Here is a 20704-nt window from a genome sequence, read left to right on the forward strand (position 1 = left end):
CTCCATGAACTTTAACCACATCATAGGAAAAACACAGAAAACATTCAACTGGTGGCTCCAGAGAGATCTGTCCCTTCAGGGCAGAATCCTTTTATCTAAAGCAGAGGGCTTATCCCCACTCACCTATACAGCAATATCTCTGGATGTCAACAAACAAACCACTCCGCTATTGACAAAATTATATAGAACTTTGTGTGGAAAAATAAAATTCATGATATCAATAAATCAACTTTAATGAATTCCTATGAAAACGGAGGTTTTAATTTTCTTGATTTTTCCACCCTCGATAATACATTCAGAATCAACTGGATCAGGCAATTTATTAGAAACCCCACATCAATCTGGAACTTCTTTCCCAACTACATATTTTCCAAAGTCATGACATTGACAATGACATTTTCCTCCCTCAATAACCCGTTCTAAATATGAGGGGATAGATTATTTTTTTCATCTATTATCATATTTTAGATTTCTCCTGCGTACTGCTGCTTACTTGTGCAATGATAGTATGTTGAAGTCTGGATGTTTTTTAAGATTGTATATTTTCTTAAGTCTATATATTCTGCTATTTACACTATTTTTTATATATACCGAATTTCCCTCTGGGGATCAATAAAGTACTTCTGATTCTGATTATGGAGCACATGTATTTTTCACAGATAACCTGCTTTAATTACTGTGTCAAAGTCCCGATCGTCGGCTGTTTCTCTTTGGTTTAACATGTATTATTATTATTATTATTATTATTATTATTATTATTATTATTATTATGGAGATGTTCACACTGCAGATCACAGTGATCCATGACCACAGATCCCTCTCTCCAGAGAAAAAACGTGGGAAATCCTTCAGAATAAGTCAGGTGTGGTGCATATTTGATCCTGTATGTGATGTTTAATTGGGACAACAAGTTAGGTGTGGCTAATAAACTGATGCGTAAAAATGATGTTGGCTGCTCTAACGGTCTTTAGAAGGAGTGTGTGTGGAGGGACCTTCTGCCATGGTGCAGCTCTCTGGTCCGGCTGGTTAACAGCCACAGTGACTCCTTGTTGCTGATCCCAGACCTGAGGCACTAGAAAGCAGATTTTCCTGCCTCCACCTCAGAGATCACCACGTCCACCTCGCTGCAGTGGCAGGAAGTTGATCAGCGGGTATGCCGGAGATTTATGTCATGTATTGTTATTGCATGTCATGGACCTGGTGGTAAATGGACCTGCACTTATATAGCGCTTTTCTAGTGGCTCTGATAGATAGATAGATAGATAGATAGATAGATAGATAGATAGATAGATAGATAGATAGATAGATAGATAGATTACAGTGTAGCAGCAACATTACACACAGAGACAACAACAACACAACTAAATAAAAGAACAACCTAGGCATACTTCAAGCAATAAAATATAAAAATACAATAAAAAATAAAGTGTCTAAAGAAGGAGTATGTATTAAGGAGTAGAATTCCAGTGCATAATAAATATGAATATGCAGAATGAAAATGTTTGTTCATTGCACCTTATTTGTTTCATGGCACCGTGTGCATAGAAAAACACATAAAGTGCATAACGACGGTATGTAATGACCACTCTTTGTGACCACTCAAAGCTCTTCACACTACAGACTGACTCATTCACCTGTTCACACACACATTCATACTGGTGGCAGAGGCTACCCTAAACGGGGCCACCTGCCACCATTGGGAATTCATTCTCACACCGATGAACGCAGCATCAGGAGCAATTTGGGGTTCAGTATCTTGCTCAAGGATACTTGGACATGTAGGTTGCCATGGTCGGGGATCGAACCACCAACCGTCCGACCAGAAGACGACCCGCTCTACCAACTGAGCCACAGCCGCCCCATCTGCGTATTCATTTGCCGGAGGAGGCGGGGCGTGGCTGGTGGCTCCTGCATGTGCGCTCGATTCCACGCTGGTTGGGATGTATCAAGTAAAGGTGCTGAACCTGGCGTAAGCACAGTTTGATACATGTGGAGGTGAGTTTGCGTACTTTTCTAGTTTTGGGAGTACGCCATCTTTCAGTATGAAAGCTACGCACTCTTTGATAAACGAGGCCCCTGGTCTTTGGTTTATAAACATAACTTCACCCCACATAGATATTACATTTGGAATAACAGGGACATACTATACAAACACAAATCACTTTTTAGAGAGAACTGGTTCAATCATGACATAAATTTAGTCAGTCAGCTTTTTAGTCCGAACGGCACATAGTGGTCATAGTAATAATGATGACGCTGTGGAGGAATTCTCAGAAATGTTTATATGTTTTTTATATGTTATTAATAACTATTAATAATAATATATATTATATATTATATAAATTAATATTAATGCAGGAAAAATTTCATGAAATATGTTGATATGATTTTTTAATTTTGAGGCAGAAATGAAAGAATGCCTATAACAGAAGAAGAACATGTACTTGGCCATTAAAGCTGAATCGGATTAAAACTTAAAATTGAATCTTGATCTCTTGTAACCACATTTGTTTTTTAACATCGTAATACATAATTATGTTCTGATTAAAAACCTATTCTCTGTTTAAAAGTGACTCAAAATGTTACTTCAAACAATATATCAAACTGACAGGAACGTGAATAAAATGGCTGCTGGTTTGTGTTGTTGACCTCAGTGATGAAGACATTGTATTTCCTGTGGCTGCTTCACAATAAAAGCCTCTTGTGTTCATCCAGCTGAGGTGTTTTTTAATGTGAAGCAGCAGCAAGAAACGTGTGTGTTAGCATCAGCTGTAACTTAATGCAGCTCTGTTGGGCTGCAGGAGAGTGAACAGGAAACAGTGAGGCTGACATCAGCTGTTATCAGATTAAAGCTGTCACTATCTGTTGATCATTTCCTGTTTTCACGTCAGCAGAGCTCCAACTAACCATCATATTAATGACTGACAAACATATGTTTTGATGATTGTTTTATTTCTTTATCTACTTTCTCTCTGTTTCATACCAACCCTGTTTAATTGTTGTCTGTAATCTGGTTCATGATGACCCTGACGGAGGCAACAAGTGGAAACACGTTGGTCTAAATCAGGGGTCTCAAATTACCTGGGGGCCGCTGGAGGCAGTATCAAAATGACCAAAGAAAGACACAAAATTACTAACAAAATGACACAAAATTACAAAAAATAAACACAAAATGACTGAAAAACACTAAATTACTTTAAAAAGACACAAAATTACAAAAAAGGCACAAAATGACCAAAAAATATACACAAATTGACAGAAAAATATACAGAATAACAGAAAAAAAACTAAATTACTTAAAAAGAAAAAATATTACCAAAAAACCCACAAAATAACCAAAAAAGACACAAAATGATTAAAAAAGACACAATTATTAAAAAAGACACAAATATTAAAAAAGACACACAATTATTAAAAAAGACACAAAATGCTTAAAAAAGACACACAAATATTAAAAAAGACACACAATTATTAAAAAAAGACAAAATTATTAAAAAAGACACAAAATTACTAAAAAAGACACAATTATTTAATAAAGACACAAAATTATTAAAAAGACACAAAATTATTAAAAAACAATCACAAATATTGAAAAGACACAAAATTATTAAAAAGACACAAAATTATTAAAAACAATCACAAATTTTAAAAGACACACTTATGAAAAAAGACACAACATTATTTTAAAAAGACACAAAATTAACAACAAAAGACAGAAACTTATTGAAAAAGACAGACAATTATTAAAAAAGACACAAAATTATTAAAAAAGAAACAATATTATTAAAAAAGACACACAGATTTTAAAAAAGACACAAAAATATTAAAAAAGACACACAATTATTAAAAAAAAAAAAAATTATTTAAAAAGACACACAATTACCAAAAAAAGACACAAACTTATTGAAAAAAATACACAATTATTAAAAAAGACACAAAATTATTAAAAAAAGAAACAATATGATTAAAAAAGACACTCAAGTTTGAAGAAAGACACAAAATTATTTTTAAAAGACACAAAATTACCAAAAAAGACACAAACTTATTGAAAAAGACACACAATTATTTAAAAAAAGACAATTAAAAAAAACCCACATATGATTAAAAAAGACGAACAAATATTAAAAAAGACACACAATTATTAAATAAAGATACAAAATTATTTTAAAAAGACACACAATAATTTAAAAAGACACACAATAATTAAAAAAGACACAAACTTATTGAAAAAGACACACAATTATTAAAAAAGACACAAAGTTGCCAAAAAATACACAAACTTATTGAACAAGACACATAATTATTAAAAAAAGACACAAAAATATTACAAAAGACACACAATTATTAAAAAAGACACAAAATGCTTAAAAAGACACACAAATATTAAAAAAGACACACAATTATTAAAAAAAGACAAAATTATTAAAAAAGACACAAAATTACTAAAAAAGACACAATTATTTAATAAAGACACAAAATTATTAAAAAGACACAAAATTATTAAAAAACAATCACAAATATTGAAAAGACACAAAATTATTAAAAAGACACAAAATTATTAAAAACAATCACAAATTTTAAAAGACACACTTATGAAAAAAGACACAACATTATTTTAAAAAGACACAAAATTAACAACAAAAGACAGAAACTTATTGAAAAAGACAGACAATTATTAAAAAAGACACAAAATTATTAAAAAAGAAACAATATTATTAAAAAAGACACACAGATTTTAAAAAAGACACAAAAATATTAAAAAAGACACACAATTATTAAAAAAGACACAAAATTATTTAAAAAGACACACAATTACCAAAAAAAGACACAAACTTATTGAAAAAAATACACAATTATTAAAAAAGACACAAAATTATTAAAAAAAGAAACAATATGATTAAAAAAGACACTCAAGTTTGAAGAAAGACACAAAATTATTTTTAAAAGACACAAAATTACCAAAAAAGACACAAACTTATTGAAAAAGACACACAATTATTTAAAAAAAGACAATTAAAAAAAACCCACATATGATTAAAAAAGACGAACAAATATTAAAAAAGACACACAATTATTAAATAAAGATACAAAATTATTTTAAAAAGACACACAATAATTTAAAAAGACACACAATAATTAAAAAAGACACAAACTTATTGAAAAAGACACACAATTATTAAAAAAGACACAAAGTTGCCAAAAAATACACAAACTTATTGAACAAGACACATAATTATTAAAAAAAGACACAAAAATATTACAAAAGACACACAATTATTAAAAAAGACACAAAATTATTTTAAAAAGACACAAAATTACGAAAAAAAAGACACAAACTTATTGAAAAAGACACGATTAATAAAAAAGAGAAAACATTATTTAAAAAAACCCACAAATTAAAAAAGACAAACAAATATTAAAAAAGACACACAATAATTAAAAAAAACAAAAAATTATTTAAAAAAGACACAATTATCATAAAAGACACAAAATTACAAAAAAGACACAAACTTATTGAAAAAGACACACAATTATTAAAAAAGACACAAAATTATTAAAAAAGACACAATTATTAAAAAAGACACAAAAGTATTTAAAAAAAACACAAAATTCCCAAGAAAGACACAAAATTATTTAAAAAGACACAAAATTATTAAAAAAGACACAAAATTACAAAAAAAAGTAATTAAAGGGACCTTCCACACACAACACGGTAAAGTGCCATTCATATAAAACTCACATTAAACTTTCATATCAAGGTGGGGGCCACAAAATATCGTCCCGAGGGCCACAATTGGCCCGCAGGCCGCCAGTTTGAGATCCAGGCTAGAGTCTGTGTAGAAGTGACACAGAGGGGAGTTGTGGTATTGAGTTCCCGCCCAAACACTGACGTGAAAAGAAGCTGAAGACAGATGACAGATAACAGGACTGTGGTTTGTGTTAGCGTGACAACCAGGGCAGGCTGAGACGCTCCAATCAGATTAAAGCTGTCACTGTCAGCTGATCAGGGTGTGTGTGTGTGTGTGTGTGTGTGTGTGTGTGGTCTAAAATAGAAATTAAATACAGGAGAGACACTTTACTAATCCTACACTGAGCTTTCATGTTGTCACAAGAGTCAAAATGCTTTTTTCTACTTTCACTCATCTTTGCACCACATTATTATTATTATTATTATTATTATTATTATTATTATTATTTTGCACATGTATGCATGCAGCGTTTAATCATTAATTTAAATTTAAATAATACCGCACACGTGCACAAAAAGGATCAGATGGAGGCTCAGGGATGAGCTGCACATCTGTCAGCTGCACATCTGTCAGCAGCTGTGCTCCATGCAGACATTTCTCAAACTTTATTTTATAGGCCAGGGGTCTCAAACTCAAATTACCTGGGGTAATGCAGTAACTGCAGTAACTGTGTGTCTGTTTTTAGTAACTTTGTGCCTGTTTTTAGTAACTTTGTGCCTGTTTTTAGTAACTTTGTGTCTTTTTTTAGTAACTCTGTGTCTGTTTTTAGTAACTGTGTGTCTGTTTTTAGTAACTGTGTGTCTGTTTTTAGTAACTGTGTGTCTGTTTTTAGTAACTGTGTGTCTGTTTTTAGTAACTTTGTGTCTGTTTTTAGTACCTGTGTGTCTGTTTTTAGTAACTTTGTGTCTGTTTTTAGTAACTGTGTGTCTGTTTTTAGTAACTTTGTGTCTGTTTTTAGTAACTGTGTGTCTTCTTTAGAGTTTGAGGCCCCTGCAGTGACTGACCAGAGGTCCAGATCTGCAGTCTCCGGCTCTGCAGACACAAACTGTTGATGCTTCACAGAGAGAAATAACAGAGTGAATTCTGCCCCCTTGTGGTTTAGTTTGTATTTGCAGAGTTCAGTTGATTGTCTGTTGTTCATTTATGCTAAATTGGTGGTTTTAAATCATTTCTTCCAGGTGAAAGCAGATTTTTTTTTCATTTTTTGTCAGCCTAGTTGGGACACATATTTTTAGATTCATATATTTATTTTTGATCTTTTACAGAGACCTTATTTTTTTCCAAGTCAACCTGAAGGACTCAGTGTGTCTGTCTGACTGAAGCCTCAGTCGCTTATTTTATTGATTTTAACTCCTATTTTCTTCTTTTTCATTCCAGATGGGACGATTGATTTCAATGTACTTCCCATCATGCACTTCACTCCAAACAGGAACATTTTTGGTGCTTATTTTATCTTTCTTCCTTCTTCTTTACTCTGTTTTTCTTCTTTTTCCTTCAAATGGGAGACACACACACACACACAGACACACACACACACACACACACACACAGACACACACACACACAGACACAGACACACACACACACACACACACACACACACACACAGACACACACACACACACACAGACACACACACACACACACACACACACACACACACAGACACACAGACACACACACAGACACACACACACAGACACACACACACACACACACAGACACAGACACACACAGACACACACACACACACAGACACACACGCACGCACGCACACACACACACAGTCATTTTGTGTCTTTTTTGGTCATTTTGTGTCTTTTTTAGTCATTTTGTGTCTTTTTTAGTAATTTTGCGTCTTTTTTTAGTCATTTTGTGTGTTTTTTGGTCTTTTTGTGTGTTTTTTTAGTCATTTTGTATCTTTTTAAGACATAAAAAGACACAAATTGACTAAAAAGAAACAAATGAATGGGACAAAATGACCAAAAAAAACACAGAAGAAGACACAAAATGGCTAAAAAAGACACAAAATGACCAAAATCATTTCGCTAAACACACAAGACACAAATAACTAACAGTTATTATTCGGTCATAAAGGTGAGGTTGTGCATTTAAACATGTTTTAAGTGGTGAATACAAGCAGCATGAAAAGGATTCAGACATGGAGGAAACAGACCAAAAAGACTCCGTAGAGTTAAAGAAGGAAGGCCGTTGTTCAGTGTGGTCTCCAGTCGTTCAGTTGTCATAGAAAACTCTGCTGAAACCATCATGTGGTGTGAACTTTACTAAATCTGTAAAGACTGTGAAGCTGTGTAGAAGGTTTCCAACTGCCTGAACAATAAATAAGGAGCCGTCATTGGCCGGCCCTTCCTGGCCTGCTCACAGCTTTTAGCCCCTTTTTCTCTCACTCAAACTCAAACCTGAATTGAGTTAGATGCATATTTTTGAGTGACATGAATACATGGAAAACAAATGATGATCAGCAATTCACTTTATTACAAAATAACAACTAGGCCCTGTTGTTCAAAGACGTAGTGGAGTTTGCTGATCACAATGTGATTCACTCCTTTTGTTGGTGTTAAACGCAGCATGTCTGCAGTTGGATGGCCATTTTGGAAGATTTTGGCACTCCATAATTCCAAATTGGTTCAGTAAAAAGGCCTGAAATCCATGTCATGAACACATGAGGACCTGGTCTTTGAGGATTTAGTGGAGTTTGCTGATAACAATGTGATTTACTTATTTTATTGGCGCAGCATGAATACAGCTGAATGGCTGCTTTGGAGTCATGCGGCTGACAAACATTCTCCCGTAAAGTTCAATGTAACTGGGCAGTAACATGTAAAGTGCAACTGGCGTGACTGGAGCATGTTGTCTCAGGTGAGTCAGTCCACCATGAGCTACAGAAACACAGCGCTGGTACACCTGAAGTGGCTTTATAGATGTCATCATTCTCTGTGACACCCAGGTGTTTCCTCGTCAACATTCCTCACGCTAGTTTTGCATCCTTTTCTGTTTTTTTCTCGGAGAGTCACATTATATCACTCGTCTTATTGCTGCTCGAAGGTGTGCCGTCCTGTAACAGTAGTCCGTTGGCATTTCAGATCAGATCTAGATTTAATCCTATCCGACCAGGATAATCCTATCTGATCACTTTTGAAATACCGGCCCCAGAGGTCAGGCAGCGAGGGGCAACTGGCTCTCTATCGCCTTCAATCACACTTTGTTTTAACTGAGCTGAGTTTGGCGAGCGAGAGCCAGTCAGCTGACATGAACCAGCATCAGAAACTAGTGGTGACCCCGATGATGGAGGATGAGGAGGAGGATGAAGAGAGAGACAAAGAGTGGAAACACAGAGTGAGTTAGAGCTTCACAACGCCGTCCTCCTTCCACCGGAGATGCTAACCAGATTAGCATCCCGTCCTGAAAACAGCAGCAATCAGCCCGGTCCCCTCTTCTCCACAGGGCGAGAGTGTGTGTGTGTGTGTGTGTTCTTGTAGGTCCTACATAGTGAGGACCGTAACACGTTTTTATCTAACAAAGTGAGGACATTTCGGCCGGTCCTCACGCCTTTAAAGGGTTTTTTGAGAGTTCAGACTCTGTTTAAGGGTTAAAGGTGACATCAGGTTCATGTAAAGGTAACCATGGTTACCTCAGGGTCAGGGGCGCGGGGACAAGGTTATTATAGTTATAGAAAATGAAACGAAATAATGACTAACTAGTATTGAAAAAAACGTTTTGTCAACTGAAATAAAAATAAAAATGAGTTTTAAAACTGAAACCCGTATTTTGTGGTTCCAAAACTAACTGAAACTAACTAAAATTATAGTGAAAATGTCCTTCGTTTTCATCTTTGTCAACTTTTTTCATACATAATGAAGATGGATCAGACAAAGGAAATAAAGGAAACATTTACTGTGACCTCTTTTAATCTCCCACCCAACAAAACTAAAACTAGCAAACTCACTCTGAACCAAACTATTATAACTATTATTATATCATGTGTGTGTGTGTGTGTGTGTGTGTGTGTGTGTAAAGAGAGGAAGAAATAAAGAAAAAGAGAGAAACCTGACTGAATCAAAGACAGAAATAGGAAGATTAAAGTCCACCAACATTTATTAGAGGCAAAAAAATCTTAAAAGCTAAGTTATAAGATAATAATAATAATAATAATAATAATATTAATAATAATAATAATAATAATAATAATAATTATAATTATAATTATTATTATTATAAAAGAAATAAGCATAAATAACAATTAACAATTTTTAACAAAAATAAAGATAAAAAATATTTTCAATTTAAACAAGAACATAAAAGTATTAAAACATTAAATAAGAATACAAATATATAATATTAACAATTTACACAAGAAGAAATATGAAATTATGTACAATTTAATTTTATGTAAACAAGAATAAATATATAAAAAGTATAAAATATGAATATTGCAGAGTGGAATGATTATAAACCTTATTGAAGCCTGTGAGACAAGCTGCAGGGGAAACAATTACCACAAAACTCACAAAATGTGAGTTTTTGTTTTTTCTATCATGGTCATCATACAACCACGACACTAATTAGTAGTAATATACAGTGTTTATATAAAAACACTGTCTTTTGATTAATGTGTGCCAATGCTGGTCACATTGCAGGAATCCCCCTGATGGCTGCAGTATAAATATTGGACACTAGATGGAGACAAATGACTTAAATTTGTGTTTGTTTCACCCAAACACATTCACACAGAGACTCCAAGTCAGATCCACTGTTAGGAGACATTTAAAGCAAACCACTAAGAAATACTGAAATGTATTTCATCACTCTAATCAGTGAAACATCACTCATTTCTGAGGGGAAAGCATTGTTTCAGGATGGATGCATGATATCAGGAGAAATAAACACAAACACCAGATTCATTTTGTTTTGACACTAAACTTAATTTACTAAATCCTGAAGTCACAGTGTTTCACACTAACTACAGCCACAGTGTCAGGTGAGGCTCAGTGAATGGGAATGAAACATTAAAACATGACTTAAGATTAGTAAAGAAAGTCACAATCAATAACCTAAATGTGAGTGATTTGGGTAAAGACATAGTTCAGAGAAACACACACTTGTTGCTTAAGCAAACAAAAAAAATTCAGATTAACAACAACATTTCTACCACTGTTGGTCCAAACTTACACGACCTCATATTACTGTGTTTACTGGCTCGGGACAAATAATCCAGGCAGGATTATATGGACAAGTACTGAACAAATACGTTTCTGTAATGGTTAATGCAGCAGTATGTAGAAGCTCTGTAACCCAAATGATATTAATAATGCTGAAATATAATTATTATTAGCTTTTCTCTCTGGCTCTGAACGGAGGCAGTGTCTCCTCTCGTCTCTCTAGTCTACTCTCTGATACTTTGAGAGACTCTCTGCACTGCTCTCCAAACAAGTCATGGATTTGATCAACTGGTCTCTCATTGACTCCATCTCCTGGAGGAGAATCCTGGTTCAGGGAGTCCTCCTGTCCTGCTGGGACGTTAGCAGCTGCTACATGATGGACGGTGGGAGAGGTGGAGAGTCGTGTACCTGGTGGCTCTCTCCGTGGAGGACGTAGAAGATCTCTATCTATTCAGAACCTTGATTACAGGTCTACTGCTGACTGGATCAGGCTTTGCCTTGGCTTATTGAGATATACAGTAAACAGTGACAGCTGTCCAAAGCCCCATCAGGCTGCTGAGATGATTGAAGCGATGAGTGTCGTGGAATTAATTTGAAGATGTATTCAAATTTCTGACATATAGCAGTTCAAATATGCATCAAACATGTTTTGACAAACACACAGAAATCTGACCAACAGTCACAGTCTCTTTACAGGAAACTTCTGCTTGATTAAGATCAGAGCAGCTCTGATTCAAGAAATCCCAAGTGTGTTCTGATATCAAAAGTAGAACATAACAGGACATTAAAACCTTAGTTACCCAGAAACTTTGACGCACGAACCTGCCAGATAAAAGAGGACACCAAGTGTTGTCTCAATCAGAGTTGTTCTGACTTTTGGATTTGTCTATCATCTGTTTTTGATACTTGCTAAATAAATCCCACACAGGGCTGCTATTCGAATCTACCTGGTCGTCAGTTGTTTTTCTTTAAAGATTTTCTACAACATGAGCAGAGCTGTCGGTACTCAGTTTCTCCATGATTTTATCCATAGTGTGGTTAGTGACCACAGTCTGACGGACGTGCAAAGGAAACTGGAGCCCAAAATTCTGATCTTATCTGGTTCTGGCCCTCAACAGCTCTGTCCTCAAGGCCGTTACTGGAAAAACAAATTGGAAGAACTCTGCAGCGAAAAGCTCTCACCCTCCTCAACCCTCCTCCACCTCCTACAGACACCTGCTGACTGTCTGCTGCTGTCTGGGGCCTGACCAAGGCTGTCTCCATGGCAACCGCTGTGTTACCGCTTTGACACTCGGCGAACTGAGACACTGACTGATCGGGTTGCTGGGTGAGGCGACTCTCCAGGCTCACACACACAAACTCCTACACACATTCAGATATGCACATTTGGATTGATTCAGGGGTCCCTTGAGCTCAATATGTATGACTGAAAGAGGACACTAACTGAAAATTAGGATCTATGCATACCCACGAGTGTCCTCTTTCAGACATTCCCACAATTTTTTGCCTAATGTATGTGAATATTTCTGCATCCTGGGGTGCCTAAATTATGGACTGGAAAGCTGAGACTGTTGTGGATTTAATGAGCCCAATTCTATTAAAGTGTTGTGATTTTAGTCCAAAACATCTGAAAGAAAATTAGGATCTATGCATACCCATGACTGTCCTCTTTACAGACATGCCCACTTTATGCAAATGACATGCAGTTTGGGGGCAGAAACCATGTATGCATGATTTACTCTCCTGTCCTATTTTGTGTACTTTTTTGTTTGTTTTGGGAATCAACCTCTTTAACTGTGCACGAGACACACTTTTATTAATTTTGATTAATTTATAAACACTTGAGCTTGTGTTTTTAAATGTGCAGAAACATGAGCAGAACCCTTGCTGAACTGCATATGACCTATCACACATATCTGTGTTCACTGAGAGGTTGGTAATAAAGTTGTAATTCTTCTCAGACATTTACTGAAAATACACTCAGAAAGTGTCTGTACATCATGTTGTGCTGATTTAAATTCACTAAGTATTGTTGAGGGACTCAGTGTAAAGTTTGACCTGCTGGGGGAACTGAAGGAAGATTCAGAGGCTCATTCACATCTTTAGAATTCATTCTCAAAATGTCCTGAAAATCAGTCCAGAACCTGTTGCTATATTTCAGTCTGGACCCAAGTGGGAGAGCAACATTTCTCTCTGTTCAGCCATGTTGCCTAGCCTAGTAAATCACCAGGCACATGGAGCGGAAAAAGGAGACGTGCATTTGGAAAAACTTGAGTCAAACAGAGCAGAAAAATGTGAAACGCATAAAGCACAAAGCTGAAAAATGTGAGTTTCTTAGAGCGGGAGAATGTGACACACGGAGAGGTGGAAGTGTTGTTGTGATTTTTAGCTGCTAAAGTGTTGTGTTGCCATAGTTGGGGGTTGTCAGGTGGTTTTCTGGAGAAATGGCGTTCTCTGAGACGCCATCTCCGTCTAGCAGGCAGGAAGTGAGGACGGTCCTGCTGGATAACAGCGTCACAGTGGAGCTTCTGTTGGCAGCTGAACAGGTCGGCCAGGAGAAATCATCTTTTGTTGCCCTTTTCCTAACGAAGAGAAACAATACAACAGATTCTTCACAAGCACATGAAATCATCTGTTTATTAAAGTGATTCATGTTGTTTGTACATAGTCGATGCTGCTGATACATTTATTACAGTGATCTTCATCATTTCAACTCTCTGTGTATCCAAGCTTCCAGCAAACAACAACTTATGACGACATTTTGTCTCTAAATCCTTTAAGTACAAAAGGCATCAAAAATATTCATTAAAATATGAAGCAAAAATAATGTTCTGTGGTATATGAAAGCAAAATCCTCAATGCATCATTTAGTAAAATTATTGCATGCAAATTATAAAGAATTTTTAAAAAAGTAAATTCTTGAAGTACAAAAAATAGGCAAAGTTTTAATGAAATAAGCAAAATCCTTCATATAAAAAATCCTGAGTACAAGATTAATTTAAATTCTTACTAAAATTAAAACAATGTCTTTTTCAAAGAATGTATTAAATTGCTTAAGTACAAAAATAACTCAAACTGTCATTTAATGATAAAATTCCTAATTCTCTAATCACAAAAGTAAATGTTTGTACAAAAAGAGCCACATTTATAATAAAATAAGCAAAATCCTTAATAACAAACAAATGTTAAAAAATATAGAAAATCCTGAAGTACAATATTAAATGCTAAATTCCAAAATAATTCAATTCCTAAACTACGAAAATAGGCAAAGTTCCTCAGGTATGTCCGTCCCAAAGCTGTCACAAGCGGCCCAGTCCTCCTGCAGCAGTCTCTCCCAGCTGCAGTCAGAGCAGGAGATGTTAACCCTCAGAGCTCATAAAGTAGCTAACCGAGGCAGGTACTTTCTGAGCCGCTAGCTGAGCTGCTAACCGGTGAAGTTGGGTGGATCTTGGGTGGATCCTCTCTCCCAAGCCACACCCATAGCGGCTCACTAGAGGGTAAAGTACTGAATGAAAACGTGCCTATTAACATCACCCGGTCTGCTTATTTCCACCTCCGCAGCATCAACTGTCTCCTCCCTTCCCTCAACCAACACTACTTCCATGCTTGTCCATAGTCTTGTCACCTCCCACATTGATTACTGCAACTCTCTCCTCTTTGGTCTCCCTCACAAGCTCCTCCATCAACTTCAAATGATCCAAAACTTCTGCTGCTCATCATCTCAAAAACCGCCTCATTCCACCACATCAGCCCGTCCTCCAGCCACTCCACTGGCTCCCAGTCAAACCTCTCATCATTTATAAAATCCTCCTGTACACCTTCAAGGCCATCCATAACCTGGCCCCTCCTGATCTGTCCCATCTCCTCCACATTGCACCTCCTCCTGCTCCCTCCTGCTCCTCCTGCTCCTCCTCTCTGTAGCCTCCGTCTGCCTCACCACTATGGGGAGCAGAGCCTTCAGCCGCTCTGCCCGACATTACATACACTGGGACATTCTCTGCTTCCACGTCCATTGAAATGCATTGGAGCTAGTCCGTTTTCATTATTTTTATATGTTTTTTCTTGACATTTTAAGTTTAAATGGTCAAACGTTGTTCATGGGGTCCATGCAACTCTGACACTCAGTATCCTGAGAGGCCACGGGGGGATTTACTACCATTTACCACATCTCAACCCAGACAAGTGTCTGCTCTGGAGAAAGTTATGGTAGACCACAACACCAACTAAACGTGATAAAATGAACAAGGATGTCTACATCTGTTCTAAGGCAAGTCAACGTGTTGGAGGCAACATGTTGTCACTCTGATAGAGATGTTTAGATGTTAGAGAGGTTAAAGTTATCTTTAACCTCTCTAACGTTAGCCTAGCCCTTTCTAACGTTAGGCTAAAGTTAGCTGACGTTAGCCTAACCCTTTCTAACGTTAGGCTAAAGTTAGCTGACGTTAGCCTAACCCTTTCTAACGTTAGGCTAAAGTTAGCTAGCGTAAGCCCAACCCTTTCTAATGTTAGGCTAAAGTTAGCTGACGTTAGCCTAACCCTTTCTAACGTTAGGCTAAAGTTAGCTAACGTTAGCTTAACCCTTTCTAACATTAGGCTAAAGTTAGCTACCATTAGCCTAACCCTTTCTAACGTTAGGCTAAAGTTAGCTAGCGTAAGCCCAACCCTTTCTAATGTTAGGCTAAAGTTAGCTAACGTTAGCCTAACCCTTTCGAACATTAGGCTAAAGTTAGCTAATGATAGCCCAACCCTTTCTAACGTTAGGCTAAAGTTAGCTGACTTTAGCCTAAAGTTAGCTGACTTTAGCCTAACCCTTTCCAACGTTAGGCTAAAGTTAGCTGGCGTTAGCCCAACCCTTTCTAACGTTAGGCTAAAGTTAGCTAATGTTAGCCTAACCCTTTCTAATGTTAGTCTAAAGATAGCTAACATTAGCCTAACCCTTTCTAACATTAGGCTAACGTTAGCCTAACCCTTTCTAACGTTCAGAACGTTCAGAGCTCATTGGCCTGTTATGTGCTAGTTTTTGTACTTTGAACAAAATCTAACAATCATGTACGATAGCCAAAGTGCTCTAGTTATACTAACATTAACTTTTGGAGCTTAGCTTCATTAACTTATCTGTAAATAACCAAGATAACAAATGTTAGTTTGGTGCTACAGTATTTACATGAATCATTACTAACAGAGAGGTACTCTGGGTAAAGATGGTTAAAAGGCTTGTTGTCCTGGAAACGTATGCAACTTAGACCAGTACATATAATTTTATCATGAACCATTAATGTCAACGAGATGCGGTTTATCACATTTACACTGTGACCTGTACATTTTTGCCTGAAGCTGAAGCTTTTCATCGACCTTCTCAACAATAAAATGATTAATTTAACCCTCCAATGAATAGTTAAGGCCCTTTTGGTGACTTCGAGATGATTTATAATCTTTCTGTCTCCAAAATTATCAATTGCCTCCTGTGAAATGTCTCCTACTGTGACAGCTGCCATAGCGCCTGTCACCCAATGTTGACTGTTTGTCCGAGTGAGTGGAGGGGGCGGGGCTTAGCCATAGGTCAATTCTGATTAAATGACCTCTGTTGTTTTTGTCTCTTTTTTTGTATTATTATGGTTCTTGTTGAGCTAAATGTGCTCCTGCTGCCGAGCTCTTACTCACAGCAATAAATGAGACATAAAGTTAAATCATAAAGTTCATACCTCACTGACTAGATGAAGTTGGTCTGAAAACAGCCTCTGATGTTTAAAGTTCCACTTTGTCTGTTGGCTTCATGATGTCGTACTAATTATTTTGAGGACAAACACCAACAGATGGTCGACGTGGCTCCAGATGTAGATACTGAGCAAGACTCACTGCCTCTATTTGGCTCTAGGTTAGGAGAGCACATTGTGCCCTCTTACTGAACCTTTCCTGAAAACCAGTTAGAACCAGATCAGGGTGCAGCTATTTCAGTAAGAACCATACGTACAAGACACCATCGGCCTAAAAACTATTCTACTAAGTAGAAAGGGAAGGTGTCTAGTTTTTAAATGAAATATCACCAGGTGTCCAGTATGGGTTGGCTACTGAGTCACCATACAAAACTGACCAATTGTTACAAAGCCCAACCTGTTGTCTGGTCCCACACCCAGAAGAAAACTGTGAATTTAGGAACTTTTTGGCACTTGTGATCCTTTCTTGTGTTCTTTTAATAAATGGTAAACTGCCTCGGTTCTTTTGTTCTAGACTTGGTTTTTAGAAAAGACTCAAAACAAGTGAATACAGAGTGCGGGAGGCTTTAAGAGCCCCGGCTCTAACAGTGTTTAGATATTTAACATGATCCTGCTGGTTGTTCCTTGTCGGCCTGGGTCGCTGTGTGTTTGCTTTGAATCGTGCCGGCTGCTTGGACTCTGTAGACCTGCTCTCACCTCTTACTTTAGTGAGGTGTTTTTAGGTCTTCTGTAGGAACCGATAGGCTCAGGGACATGTTGTGGTCTTCAACATAATGTAATGTAACAAATCCTGATTATTGAAGTGAACTTGTGAATATGAATCCATGTGGGTGTGAGACGAGCTGCTTGGAGGTGCTACTCTGCTCCCTGAGCTCCTTATTCTTCAGTCGGCCCTCCTTCAGCTGCAGGAACACCCAGGTTATAATAATCCAGCTCCACGTCCTCCCGTCTGCGGGGCTTCTGCACCCTGTAGACCCTGTGGGTCTGGAGAGACATGACGCACACAGATGTCACTTCCTGCTCTCTTCAGTTCAATAAAACAGACAGAGTGCTTCATTTCAGTCGGCGGTCTAAACAACAGACGAGTGTCAGTACCTTAAAATAGAAGTAAGAGGCAATGTTCGCCACCAGCAGAATCAGCGTCAGCACGACCGCTCTGATGATAAAAGGTCTCGGATCTGATCAAACACACAGACACACACAGTGAGACAGTGAGGGATGTTGGAAAGAGAGCGTTTGGTTACCAGGATAACTCTGGTTCTCTGAGCTCTGAGTGACGGATCTTCTGGCTTCTGTCCGCTGGAGGAACACCTCTTGAAAATGGCGAGTTAGGAGCTCAGGGCTGCTGGGACAGATCTCACTCAGTTCTCAGAGAACCAGAGTTATCCTGGTAACCAAACATGCTCTGTCCTACAGTTCAGTGTTTGCTGTTGTCAAATACACTTTGTATACGTTTGGTTACTATATGAGCTGTGTAACACAATGACAGGAGTCACAGTTGTCCTCATTTATCAAATGGGCGTACGCCAGAAAGTGAGCGTAAAGTGGGCGTGCGATCATTTCTACACAAGGCTCGGCATTTAGCAATTTGGACGTGAGCGGAGGGTTTGATCGGATCTCAGTCTGCTCTCAGCTTGTGTAAACAAATCTGAGTCAGCGTGAAGTCGACACGTCTGAGTCTGAGAACTGATCTGAGACTGATCTGAAATTAATACACCCTGCAACCGTGAAATTCTTTAACCATAATACTAGCAGAGGCTATTAAATGTTGTTGTCTTCTGCTGTTTACTGTTATCTGGCTCTGATACTGGAGCGCCAGCATCTCCTCCACCAGCGGTTCTGACCCAATAGAAACATTTCAATCAGCCTCAGCTCCTCTGACTGGGACAGAATTATTACTAAATGTAAAGAAGTGAATAATATCTATCTTAGGCTTTATATATCACAATGTATAAATGAAATATTCCAACCTCAGCAGGAGTTTAATGCTCCACTGCTACTCTGCTGACAGCACCACTGATTTCCTTCCTTTTCACTTTTTATGCTGCCAAACTAAACCAGTTTGTTGTTGCAGCTGTTGGACGTCAGCGTTTCACTTTCTGACTCTGAGAAATTCCTCTTCTTTTGGATTAAAACTGACTTTAAAACATTGTTTACCTCTTTCAACCAAAAAGCTGTGAAAACTTTAAAGTCTGTGTTCCGAATGTAAAATATTCACTGAACTTGTTTTAGTTTATAACTATAAGTACTTTAATTTCATAAATCTCCATCGCTGCGTATTTCTGTAATATGTCTATATTGCCCCTGGTGTTATTTGTAACGGTGCAATTTGCTAATAAAGTTGACTTTAGGGGGGAAAAAATCTTTCTGGTCGTAGTGGATCCTTCGGTGCTGTAAACTGTCGGGGCGAGCCATCTGGGTCGGGTTTATATAATATTATATATACTGTATATATTATATATAATAGTGCATGGTATTTCAATGACGCTTGTTTCAAGCCGCCACATTTATCAACAGCCGACCATTCTCACGCTGTGATTGGCGAGATACGAACGTTTGATAAATCCCACGTGAACCCTGTCGTAAGACAAAATCTACACTCAGATCTGCTCTCGTTTCTACGATCGTTTGATAAATGAGGGCCAGTGTCACATGCAGAAACAACAACATGCATGAACTCTGTTGGCAGCTGATCATTTTCAGTCTGTTTGATGAATCTTCTTTAACAAACCTGTAAACATTCAGCTTACCTACAACAGAGACAGAGAGCTGACGGCTCTCAGAGGAGAAGTTATGAGAGAAAACATGGACGTGATAAACACAGCTGTAGCTTCCTTGGTGGGCGGGCTCTGCAGCAGGAAACAGGAAGTCAGCAGAGTGATTGACAGCTGGCTGGGTGAGGGTAGGAAACAGGAAGTCAGCAGAGTGATTGACAGCTTGCTGGGTGAGGTTAGGAAACAGGAAGTCAGCAGAGTGATTGACAGCTGGCTGGGTGTAGTTGATTGCTGAGGTGGAGGAGGTGAAGGAGAGCTGGAAGGAGCCTCCTGGGTACTGATGCTGGATGGAGCAGCTGATGGTGAAGGTGGAGCCTCTGAAAACCTGAAACTCCTCCTGATGCTGCTGCTGCTGGGCCTCAGAGACCCCGTCCATGGAGGAGGACCAGGAGATGTTGGGCTGAAGCAGCAGGTCTGTAAATACAGAGAGGTGATTGGCTGAAACAGGTCTGTAAATACAGAGAGGTGATTGGCTGAAGCAGGTCTGTAAATACAGAGAGGTGATTGGCTGAAACAGGTCTGTAAATACATAGAGGTGATTGGCTGAAGCAGGTCTGTAAATACAGAGAGGTGATTGGCTGAAACAGGTCTGTAAATACAGAGAGGTAATTGGCTGAAGCAGGTCTGTAAATACAGAGAGGTGATTGGCTGAAACAGGTCTGTAAATACAGAGAGGTGATTGGCTGAAACAGGTCTGTAAATACAGAGAGGTAATTGGCTGAAACAGGTCTGTAAATACAGAGAGGTGATTGGCTGAAGCAGACAGGTTCCTCCAGGTGTGTCCTGTCAGGTGAAGTTCAGCAGTCTATGTCTCCAGAAACAAGAACACTTCTCTACACTTTAGGATGTTTACATTCCAGTCCATTATAAATCACTGTGACAGAGGAAGGAACTCACTGGAAACATTTCTGTCATTCATGATGTCATAGATGATGTCACTAACAGGCTTACCTGAACAGACGAGATCCAGGATAAACCGAGAGGAAGATGATGATGAAGGTGCACAGTCCCTCAGAGCAGATCCAGACTCGACACAGTGAGGTCTGATCCTCCACACAGATCTGTCTGAGGACTCCTTTCTCTGTTCTACAGAAACAGCAGAACCACAGTCTAAGTCTCTGCAGGCAGCTGCTGCTGTCTTCAGGGTCCAGCCAGAGTGACGATCAACCACTGGTCTCCATTCTCCTTCATGTTTCACCTCCAGTGTTCCTGCACAGCGACTGTCTCCTCCCACCAACCTGACAGGCTCTGAACACAAACAAGAGAGTCATCAGTAAAAGAATAAA

General features: G+C 37.9%; 1 pseudogene; it reads right to left on the reverse strand.

Moving 5' to 3' along the window:
• Positions 1 to 17499: 17499 nt before the first annotated feature.
• Positions 17500 to 20704, reverse strand: part of LOC131988994 (scavenger receptor cysteine-rich type 1 protein M130-like) — a 912635-nt pseudogene continuing 909430 nt past the window's right edge.

Source organism: Centropristis striata, chromosome 17 (assembly GCF_030273125.1).
Source record: "Centropristis striata isolate RG_2023a ecotype Rhode Island chromosome 17, C.striata_1.0, whole genome shotgun sequence".
Classification (NCBI taxonomy): domain Eukaryota; kingdom Metazoa; phylum Chordata; class Actinopteri; order Perciformes; family Serranidae; genus Centropristis; species Centropristis striata.